Source organism: Colobus angolensis, unplaced genomic scaffold (genome assembly GCF_000951035.1).
Source record: "Colobus angolensis palliatus isolate OR3802 unplaced genomic scaffold, Cang.pa_1.0 Scaffold33, whole genome shotgun sequence".
Lineage (NCBI taxonomy): Eukaryota > Metazoa > Chordata > Mammalia > Primates > Cercopithecidae > Colobus > Colobus angolensis.
In genome coordinates this window covers 1718397-1729336 of record NW_012116599.1, presented here as the reverse complement: position 1 = coordinate 1729336, position 10940 = coordinate 1718397, and the positions used below count along the sequence as shown (strand labels likewise).

General features: G+C 39.4%; 1 protein-coding gene across 4 annotated transcripts in view; it reads left to right on the top strand.

The window, feature by feature from the left end:
- Window positions 1-10940, top strand: part of PAX3 (paired box 3) — a 99679-nt gene that overhangs the window by 7837 nt on the left and 80902 nt on the right. The gene's annotated exons all lie outside the window — the stretch shown is intronic.

Sequence of the window (10940 nt, the reverse complement as noted above, 5' to 3'; positions counted from 1 at the left end):
CCGCCACAATGGGCTGGGCCCCCACTCCTGCGCTCTGCGCCAAAGCGCCGCGCCGCGCCACCCCCTCCCCTACTCTCAGGACGGCTCGAAGCTTAGCTCGCCGGGCTGCAGCCGACTCAATTGCCTCCTTTATGTCCTTCTCACTTTCATCTAGACACAGCCCGCCTCCCCCCTTCTTCTCCTCTTTTTTTTTCCTCCCTTGCCTGAGGCTCACATTAGTGAAATTTCTGCAACCTCCCCCCATTTTTTTCTTATTTTAAAGAAAGCCCTTAACACAAAAGCGGTGGCTAATCAATAGAAACTGCCCCTTCATCATCTCCTCCTCCTCCTCCACCCCTCCTTCTCCTCCAGCAGGGTGACGCTTTTCCTGTTTGTGAGTTTTGGGAAACATTTTTGCTTTGTCCAGTAATGGAATTAGAGGACAGTTGAGGACTGTAAATGGACACGCGACTGCAAGACTCTCGCTTAAATATTTAGATGCAACGTTACAATTACTGACTTGTTGTAGTGGCTTTGAAGTGGCAGCTCCGGAGTGCAGGGGGAGAGAGGCCAGATTGCCAAATTGATGTTTTGATTGGGGACTGGCGATACACTCTCATAAGACTTTCCTCCCTTTTAAAATCACAAGTGAGCGTGGGAGGTTTGCGACAATTTAAAAGATACCACTAAGAGATCTCAAGCTTAAGTCGGTTGGGGGCTTATATTCCTTTCCTATCTGTCCCCTCCTATTTGACGTTTACAAAAAAGAGTGCTTTCTTAAAAAATTGGAGAAAGTAAAAGTGACAAAAGTTTTGCTCAAGTTTCCATTTTATTTGTAAGCTTGTCAGCTTTTGTAAAGTTCACGAGGACGACTTCAGCTTTTTGGTGGGGAGGTAGGGGAAGATAAATCAGTTTAAAACATAGAAAAGCATTAAAGGTCTTTGGAGTATTTTATTTCCAGTGAAATCATGAAAAGAGCACTCTTATCATTAAGGGACTGCTGAAATCAAGGAAAACGAAGGGTCATTTCTTTTCCCGTTACTGAGCAGGAAGGGACATTTTGGTTCAAGGTTGGGAGGAAGGGAAGGCGGGGGACAAACTTTCCCATAGATTAAAATCACTGGGTGTAGGATCATAGGTTTATGGCCTCGGATCCTTTATTCAAGTGGACGGATCAGCCCGCTCTCCCAGTCCATTTGTTAGGATCACGAATTTGACCTCAACGTCGTCTCGATTCTTTAGAGTCAACTTCATATTTTCTGAAGTCCTCGCAAAACTCAACAAAGAAATGTCAGCCATTTAAAAAAGTGTTGGAAGTATCAGAAGTTGAATTCTATTAGAATACCACGCCGTGTTCTATTTGTTAATGTCGCGGTAACAATTTTCCTGCTGCAAAGACTTGAAAGGAAACAGCAGAGTTCAGCTCCTAGCTTTTGCTTTTAGCTTATTTGGTTTGGTTGACTGCTGTGTGCTTACCTTCTAGCCTTATTGAAAACATGCAGATTTTCTAATTAGTGCTTGAAATCGTATGTTTATTTTGGGGTTTGATTTGATTGTTGATAGCACCGGAACCAGGACGTAGGGGCTTCTACTGCGTAATAATTACTGAAGGGTCATTTAAAAGTCCCCAGGGCTGAGCAGTAAAACCCACTCGGGCGGTGAGGCGGAACCAGTCAGCGCGCAGCGGTTCAGGCGAGTGGAATATACAGAAATCGATCACGTGAATAGGAGCGTGGCCGCTAAATCCGAACGGCTTCAGCGTCCATGAATGCATATATTTTGAGAACAACAACAAAAAATTCTTCCTACTATGAGACTAAATGTTTAAGTTGTACATAAGTAGATGGCCAATGAAAATGAAAAGCTGCAACAGTAACAACAAACAAACGCTGAGAAATAAGAGTTTGGTTTGGGCTGGAACAGAACATGTTTTAAGTTCCATTGGATTCTGTATGACAGGTAACTTATCCATGAGGGTAAATAAAGATTAAAGAACAGTTTAGAATGTACATATATAACTAACAAGACACTAAAAGGCAATTAAGCAGTCAGTTTAATGTCTTATCTCACTGGCTGCTCTGGGGTTGTTTTACAAGTAGGAATTAAAATCTGAAAAGGAAGTTTTCAGCAGCTCTGGCCAAATATTGATTAAGTAGCTGTTTGTGATACCATTGTTACGCATTAAAAGGCCGGGAGCGCGGCCCCTCAGTGGTCATCTTCCATTGTGCGGGGTTCTTAACCACAGAGATCAAAGCGGGATCATTTCAATTTATCTGTCCTGGAAAATCCTTCTTTTCCTCTGAAATCTCTAAGGAGGAATTGACCAAATTCTCTTTAAGAAATAGGAACTGAAACCAGTTACATGCCGTAGGTTTGTAGAGAAGACTCATGGGGTGTTTTTAATTATCCTATCGTGATTTCTTACTTAGAACTGAGGCTACGATGGTGAATTTATCATCAAATAGATTCTCATTTTGTCGGGGGGCGGGTGGCAGAAAGCATGGCAGCCACTACCTGCCTGTTGCTAAATTTCTAAATACAAAAGTTTCCCTAAAGTTGTCTTCCAAGCTGGGATTTAATGAAAACATAGCAGGTTTTTATGTAAAATTAGGTGGGGAATAATTAAATACACAGAAATCTGAGAGTTATATTGACTACATCTCTCTACCCGTGTTTCCATAATTTCTGTGTTTATAGATGGTTAGGTGATTCTCATGTATATTTCTAATCTTCTATAATTTAGGAATAGATATGTGTTTATGTGTACAGTATGTGCATTGTTAGAGTTTAATTATTACACTAAGAATTATGCTGGCACTAAACTATATTTAGTTGCACAAAATGAAGATATGTTTGTCCTATGGATTGCACTTTCTAAAGTCATCAGAAACTGAGGTAACAGCACAGCCTCCCAGTTGTTGAATGCCAGGAGAAATATTTCCTTGAATCATTTTACGACTTTTTTAAACTGTTGATTCTGAGATGAACTATTAGACTTTTGTTTAAGAACTCAATGTATTTGCATAGGTTTTTCTTTTATTATGAAAGCAAAACCTCTGCAAAGGAATCTTTTGGAAATACCATCTCTGCGCTTAATTTGCAAATTCCAACAAATAGCACTAACTGAGGTTGTACAATTCATGCCAGATTTAGGCTTTGGATATATAACTGTGCATCATGGATCTGCCCGTGTGTGAGGTTTTCAAATCTCCTTCTTTGTGCTCATTTGAGTACTAAAAAATTGTGCATGAGGCTTTATTATGTTATTTTTTACTCTTGTTCGCTCTTGAGCAAGATAAATCTTGGCATAGAGAGCAGAATTTTGGTGGGTATTATCTAATATTTTCTATTATCATCTCCTATTAATTAATAATCTATCTGTGCTTAAATGCTCTCTGATGTAAAATATTTACTACCAAACATTTCAGTGTAGAACAACTGCCTGAAATAGATTAAGCCAGAAGTTACAGTTAGCTCAGATTTGTTATGGTTCCCATGTCCTGGGTCCAGATAGAGCATTAAATCGTTCTTTGTCATGTATTTCAAATGTATATTTCATATACATACAGAGTTCAAGAACTCTTCTTCCTTGTGTATTAGGCTGTGTATTCATACACTGCCCCAGGGACAGCAGCTTCCAGCTCCAAACTGGGCTTCACCTCAGTACCAACTCAAAATTGCTGACCCAAGAACCGGCTGCCTTTAGTTGGGGAATTGTGAAAAGGAATTTCAGATATTTCTGAGAAAATTCAGATATTGCCATCTTTCTGGAAGATAAACACCAAAGCAGCAATAGGTATTATAATTCTATAATAGGTGAATAATAGGTGTTATAATTTCTTACCTTCAATACCTATTTTATTTCTTTCCTTCCTAATAAAGGTTAGTGAGAAGACTAATCCCCTAATGGCTATCCTCTGCCCTATTGGGAAAGATATTTTTGTCCCATTCACACCAGTCTTCGGTAGAGCAAGACACAACTCAGCTTTTAGCTCTACCCTACAGTGTTGGGAAGTACTGAGCTCCAATAACATTGTGAGCTTTTGCTGGAAGCAGAGTACTTCTTCTTTAGGAAAGCTTTCTTCAAATTATCTAAGCTGAGATTATGCTCCAAAATGAACAGAATACATATATGTTCAAATTTTAGTTGGAATATGCACAGTTATCAAAACACCTATTTAACTTTACAAAACATCGATTCAAGAGAGAATAATTAGAAAGTTTCACCGTCATCAAAGGGAGATATGAAAATCGTGAAATATAGTTATTGAGGACCGTTGAAGAATAATAGGTGTTATAAATTCTTATCTTCTTCTTTTCCTTCTTTCCTTCCTGATAAATCTTTTTAAAAACCACCAACAGGTAATTTCTGCTGTAGAAGTGGCCACTTGTCTTTGAAAATGAAATTGTATTGAATAAAGGGCAACAGTGTTAAGAATTTGATCTGATGCACGTTTCTTCTAGGAGAAAGGAAAATCTTGAGAAAGCATTTTGCCTTGCACATTGCATACAGCAAAATTCATAGCATTTTACATTTTGCTGCAGGATTTTAAGTGAAACAAAACAAAAGAAAACAAAACACCTCCACTTTGTGGTATAGTAAGTTGATCAAAGTAGTCTGAGTTTTTATGTCCACCTCTTACTGAGGTGATTGATAAATTACCATCCCTAGCAAAACAGATTAAAACTCAAGGTAGGCAACTATTAAACTAGCTGTATGTTTGGCTCCTTAAACTCATTCAGTAATTCCTCGACTACACTTTCTTATGTACTTTTATTTGGCCATATTTACTGTATCTGTAATAGTATGTGAATATCAACTCTGAATTCTAGAAGCCAATTCCCCATGCATCTTGGGCCTAATCCAATATATTCTGTTTAAAAATAGCTGATCAAGCCGCCAGGCGCGGTGGCTCACGCCTGCAATCCCAGCACTTTGGGAAGCTGAGGGAGGTAGATCACCTGAGGTTAGGAGTTTGAGACCAGCCTGGCCAAATGATGAAACCTCATCTCTACTAAAAATATAAAAATTAGACTGGTGTGATGGCACACGTCTGTAACCCCAGCTACTTTGGAGGCTGAGGCAGGAGAATTACTTGAATCTGGGAGGCAGAGGTTGCAGTGAGCCGAGATGGTGCCACTGCACTCCAGCCTGGGCAGCAGAGTGAGACTCTGTCTCAAAAGAAAAAAAAAAAAAAAAAAAGGGAGAAAAAAGTGGGCCAGGCTGTGGCTCACACCTGTAATCTCAACACTTTGGCTAGGCCAAGGAGGGTAGATAATTTGAGGTCAGGAGTTTGAGACCAGCCTGGCCAACATGGTGAAACCCCATCACTTCAGAAAAAAAAAAAAAAAAATAGGTGATCAAAATGCTTTGTGACAGGGATGGGAGACTTCTTGGTTGAACAACACAGGATTGACAGAGAGGAAATACCACTGATTTTTAGCACTTAAAAATTTATAGGATCATATGGATAATTCAAGTAGTATAGTTTTATCAAGACTTAAATGTAGATTTTCAAAATTTTTATAATTGAAAAGTAGGCATATTTATGGAGACAATGGTAGAATTAAATACATTTGGTCTTGTGTTAATGGTTGGAAATAATAAGTAAGTTAGGGTAGAATATTAAGAAAGAAAAGTTAACTGCTATGAAATTTGTGTTGCACCGTGGAATTATTGTGTACTCTCATAATAAATGCTGATATGCTCACATACACATTTGCATTTTTAATAGAAAGTCTGCATCTGCATTTTGTGATTTTTACAGGTACACAGATATGCTAAATGTATATATATACATAAAGTGAAAGTGACTTTTAAATATATCCCTCTTCTCCCCCCACCCTTTTTGTGGCAAACTCTAGTGTAGGCATAACTTACCCAGTTCACAGGCTCTTGGTTCTTACCCAGTTCATTGGCCCTTGCCTTTGAGTACTAACTTCCTAGTTTCCTTTATACTACCTCTTTCTTTCAAAAAGCATTTCATTTTTAAATGATTATAGATTCATACAATCTGTCTCCAAACGTATATTTAAATTCTTTCAATATTCAAATGTAATATCATGATTAAGAAAATCTTGGCCAAAGCATGTGTGCATGTGTGTGTCTTAATCATCATGGTTGAGCTTAACCTGAACTAAAGAAAATTAATTGGTCCAATTCATTTTATTATAAGAAAAGCAATAGGTTTGTTCTTTATGAATCCCCACTTGGCCAGTTTCCCAATTGAGGTTCACTAAAGCAACTGAATGCTTTTTGTCTTGTTTGATTTAAACACACTCCAAAGTACCTTTTCAGATCTTTCTTGCATTGTGAAAGCACAGTACCCAAGGTGAAAGTGGTCTGTTCTTGCATCACCAATTTTGCTCTAAAATTGAGACCAAGCACATTTTAGTTGTGACCTCTTGAACTTCAGTTTTGACATCTCTAAGATAGGGAACTGCATACCAGCTTTCCAGGATTCTGTGAGAATGAAATGAGAAGGTGCATATTATGTGCAAATTACACCTAGCAGTAAAACTCAAAAGTCTTGGTCGGAGGAAAAAAATCTGTGAACACGCAGAAAGTGACCAGCTTACAAACTAGCAGATGGGCTCTGCCCAAGGGCAGATAAAGCCTAATTCAGGGCTTAGAAACAACAATGAAGACCAAACACACACACACACACACACACACACACACACACACACACAGACACACACCCACACCACTAAGTCTGCTTTCGCTAAGTCAAAAAATTGAGTTTATGAGCAACTATTTAATGTAAATAACTTCAATTTAATGGGTATAAAAAATAAAATTCTAAAACCATTAGCTGAGATGTCAAAACATGCTTCTAAATTACTTTTCCTCCCAGTTTAAAAGGTTACTTTGCTCTTTTAGATTAACTTGGCTTTTTTTGAAACTCCAACTCAAACTTTTTTTTTGTATTTGGCACAAGTTTTTTCAGCAGAGCAGGAATTGACAAACACATTGCTTTTTGAAAATGAGTCTCATATATCCATTCTTATTCCTAAAATGCTGTTACAGTGTTTCATTTTGTGGAATTGTTTTTGCACAGTTTCTCATTATATCCCCTCTTCAGCCTGCTTCATTGTTCTTAAAGGTCTTTATGGCTCTGCACGTGAGGTTGTGTGCATTCTTTTTTCTTTGTGCATGATTCTTCTTAATTCCCTCTCCTTTAAAACTGGAGCTCAGAAGTTTTAAGGATACCTTCCAAAGTAGCATTCTTCAAGCTGAAGGATACATTTTAATGACCTTTCTGTTTCATTTTCCTCCATTTAGTCCCAAAATGTTGGAGGCTTCTGTGTTATTGGGGTGCAGTGTGAGTGAAAAAGAAAGTAGCCTGGCTGGTAAGGCTCCTAGGAGCTGGAGAGCTCCTGCCCCCAAGTTTCTCCTTCTGGCACAGCTTGGCAGTGCAGCCAGTGGCTGCAAGGAAGGTTGTTTTCTTATCCCCTCATGCACTGGTCTGACCTGTCTCCAAAATAGGTCAGGCTGGGGCACAGCCAGTTTATGCAGCTGTTGCGGCTTAGGCTTCGCAGCAGGCAGCCGAGCTCCTTGGCCAGCCGGGCCCCCAGTGAACTGATAAAAATTCGCTGGCGAGCCATGGGGCCTTCCTTCTGGACGGTCCCGGCCCCCTGAAGGCTTTTAGATGCAAGGAGACTCCTGGATTATGGGGGCCAACTCTCAGCCTCCAAAGGGAAATGTTCTTTTATTCTGAGGATTGCACTCTTGTTGACCCAAACACTCAAGTGAAACATATACTTTGTCAGATTAAAAAAAAATTATCGTATTTATTTTTGACTGGGTAAAACGTTCACTTTGCACAAAATTCAAAAGATATAAATGGATGTCCGGTGACTAGTTTTCCTCCCACCTCTGTCTGCTAGTGACCAGTATCTTGTCTATTTTTCCAGACATTCTATGCCAACCAAACAATTATATTTCTCTCTCTTTTTAAAAATATTATCTTACCCCTTTGGCAGAAATGATAGTCTACCTGCAGTATAAACTTTTCTGCACCTTGATTTTTTTTTCTACTTTAGAATATATCTCAGGAATTATTCTGCATAATGTCTTGTTTGTAGAGCTGCATAGTACTCCATCATATTGGCAAAGGACAACTTATTTAACAACATGTAGATTGTTTTCAATCTGACAGCACCATTTGGCACCTGTGTGAGTTTATTTGTAAAATAAGTCCTCCCTGGTAAGGACAAAAGGAATGACATTTGTAATTCTGGTAGCTTTGGTGGAATTTGGGGTCTGCATTGAGAACAAATGGTGGGGGAAGTTCTTAGAAAGCAGGGTGCAGGAGTGTGTTTGCTTTTGGGCACTTGCACAAGAAAAATGATACGTTTTCTCCTATCACTATATGTGAGTAGGAACATAGGTTTCAAAATTACTGCTTAGAGTTGTTCTGCTATCAGTGACTACCCTCTGGACATTCCTCCAATATTCTATTGCTTCTTCAAATGGAACATTCTCTAAATGCAAGGGAAACTTTTTTCTTTGACTTATTGGTTCTTTTTTAAAAATTCTTCTTTTACCCTATTTGCTGTTCATTTAAGTTTGGCACCATCAAAAGTAGTCTCTTTATGTTAAGCATTCTTATTTTTCTTTGTAAGCCAGAAAAATTGTGGGTAGTTTTATAACGACTTAGAGGCAACTTACGATAATTGTTTACTTACAAAAGAAAAGTTGTCTCCAAGGTCACCAAATTACGTTTGAACTAGTAAGAGAGTGGTTTATGAATAAGAAAATATGGTCTTGTACTTATTTTTCAGAAGTGCTGCCGGATGCTCTAGGCGTTTCTTGAGTTTGGGAATGGCTGACTTTTAATTTGTGAATTTTTAGAGAGTATGTATCCATGCCCATCTCTGCACAAAAGACTTTTTATGTTTTTTCTGAAAACCTTGCTTCCCCCAAATCATTTCAGTCTATTTTCCTTTAAATCTGATGCTACGGAATTCCGTTGTTACCCTGCTGAATACCTGGTCTACCTAAGCTAGACGTTTCAGTCCGTGAAATGAGCCAGAAAGGACTCTGCTCCAAGCATATGAGAAAAACAACCCCCTCAAAACCCTCCCGAGAAAACTGGAGCTGTGAATGCCAATGAATATTATAGAGCAAATGTTTCCAGTCATTTCTTCTTAGGAATGGGCCTTTTAGAAATAGGAGAACAAGTTAGGGTTGAAGGATATTTCTGGAAATCAAAATCTTGATTTTGTTTTTAAAAAAATTACAAAAAAAGCAAAAACACGTCTTCTTTCTTGACTGTTCTCGTGGCCAGGCTCAGAATGTGCAGGACATAGTCTGCTGGTAAGGCAGGAGAATGCGTTTTCTGAATTCTAGAACTTTTGTTTGTGCTTACATGGAAGACGGCTAGCAAAGTACCCTCAATTTCCTTCTTGCTTTCTCTCTGACTTGCCTATGGAAATCTAAAGGAGTCAGTTAGGGAGTGGAAACAGGCCTGCATTAAGAGTGTCTACGAAGAGCTAAGAAAAATCAAAAGCAGCTTTTAAAAAACTCCCTGCTCTGCATAATTTGGGTTGAATCAGGCTCATAGTTTGTGGCATCTGATTGCTACCTGTAAAAGTATGCAGCTCTCCACACATGAAGGAAAGTCTACGGACGATTAATATCAACATGGAAAATTTTTATTTGTTCATGAAGTTGCTGTGATGTTCTCAACAAACATTTAGATCATATAAAATAATTTGCTTCTAGGCCCATAGTGGTCAAGCTTTAGGTTACTGACAGATCATCACACTGCTTTTATCCATATAGGTGAAGAGAAGTGGCAGGCAGAGCCATCCTCCAGGGAACTTAAACCTCCAGGCTTAATGTCAGAGAGCAGGTGTTTTGTGGGCAGAGCAGTCCTTTGCTTCTGATTTATAAACTTGCAAGTTTTAAAAAATAGGAATTGGATCATTAATTCATCTGAGGAAAGTGTTTCAATTTTCCATTTCACGATTCCCAAGTAGATGGGAATGGTTGGTTACATTTTGGGAAGTTCTGGGTCGTCTAAAACACCCTCTCAGACCATTTCTAAAGAAGGCTGAAAGTCCATTTCAAGTTGAGCAAATAAATGGCCTCCTCGCGGTGCCCCCGGTGGACTAGCAGTATGCCAGAGCAGAATGTAATTTGGAAATTGATCCAGTGTGGAAACTTTCCAGGTGGTAGATGTGCTTGGCTTTTGTGCAGACAGGGCACATCTGGGGCACGTGTGTACACGACACACATTTATCAGAGGGCAACAGAAAGGCAACTTTTACAGTTTCTCACTAGAAGCCAGTGTCCGTTTGTGGTCACTGGCCCTGCCAAACTCCAAATACTTGCTGAATTTTTGTCTGAGAGCAGAAGTCGAATGGAAGACGGGGATTTGGCATCATGTCAGAAACTACAAAGAGCCAGGCTTAAGAGTGCAGGGGTTAGAGGAATGCCTGGGTACTGGGCAAGTCCCCATTACACAGGGAATTGGCTCCAAGTAGGAGGCCAGGATGGAAACTCAAGTCCTGTTCTACTTTGGATTCAGTTTCTGGGCTTCTCAGTAAACTTTTTGGGCCTTGGCTTCTCTGGGTCTTCTCCTTGTCTATGGAAAGTATCAGCTGGTCTTTCTTGGGGCATTCCTGAACATAAAACCAATGGATAAGTGGGATAATCGTCTCATCTTGCTTTTGTAAGAGGCTCAATGTGTTGTCAGTAAAAAATAGGGAAATACAATTCTTGTGGAGGTCAAAGCAAGTACTCACTCATTTCCTGGCATACCTTTGTCTTATATTATTTGTCCTTTTTAGAAAAATTGAAGCTAAGCCATTGCACAGGACTCTTTCTCTTTCTTCCTCTCCTCTCCTCTCCTCGCCTCTCTCCTTCCTTCCTTCCTTCCCTCCCTCTCTCTCTCCCTCTCTTTCTCTTTTTCTCTCTTTCTCTCTCTCTTTCTTTCTTTCTTTCTTCTTTC